This window comes from Bison bison, unplaced genomic scaffold (genome assembly GCF_000754665.1).
Source record: "Bison bison bison isolate TAMUID 2011002044 unplaced genomic scaffold, Bison_UMD1.0 scf7180017864282, whole genome shotgun sequence".
Taxonomy (NCBI): Eukaryota; Metazoa; Chordata; class Mammalia; order Artiodactyla; family Bovidae; genus Bison; species Bison bison.
The window spans coordinates 1,030,289-1,030,772 of record NW_011494854.1 but is presented as its reverse complement, the minus strand read 5'-3'; the positions used below and the strand labels follow the sequence as shown (position 1 = coordinate 1,030,772).

At 41.5% G+C, this 484-nt stretch overlaps 1 protein-coding gene across 1 annotated transcript in view; it reads right to left on the bottom strand.

Annotated features, from left to right (window-relative positions):
- UBR3 (ubiquitin protein ligase E3 component n-recognin 3 (putative)) overlaps positions 1-484 on the bottom strand; it is a 205,486-nt gene that overhangs the window by 108,013 nt on the left and 96,989 nt on the right.

The following is a 484-nucleotide window of genomic DNA, read 5'->3' as shown; positions in this document are numbered from 1 at the left end:
ATCTTCATGACCCAGATAATCACGATGGTGTGATCACTCATCTAGAACCAGACATCCTGGAATGTGAAGTCAAGTGGGCCTTAGAAAGCATCACTACGAACAAAGCTAGTGAATTCCAGTTGAGCTATTTCAAATCCTGAAAGATGATGCTGTGAAAGTGCTGCACTCAATATGCTAGCAAATTTGGAAAACTCAGCAGTGGCCACAGGACTGGAAAAGGTCAGTTTTCATTCCAATCCCAAAGAAAGGCAATGCCAAAGAATGCTCAGACTACTGCACAATTGCACCCATCTCACAAGCTAGTAAAGTCATGCTCAAAATTCTCCAAGCCAGGCTTCAGCAATACATGAACCATGAACTTCCTGATGTTCAAGCTGGTTTTAGAAAAGGCAGAGGAACCAGAGATCAAATTGCCAACATCTGCTGGATCATGGAAAAAGCAAGAGAATTCCAGAAAAACATCTATTTCTGCTTTATTGACTAT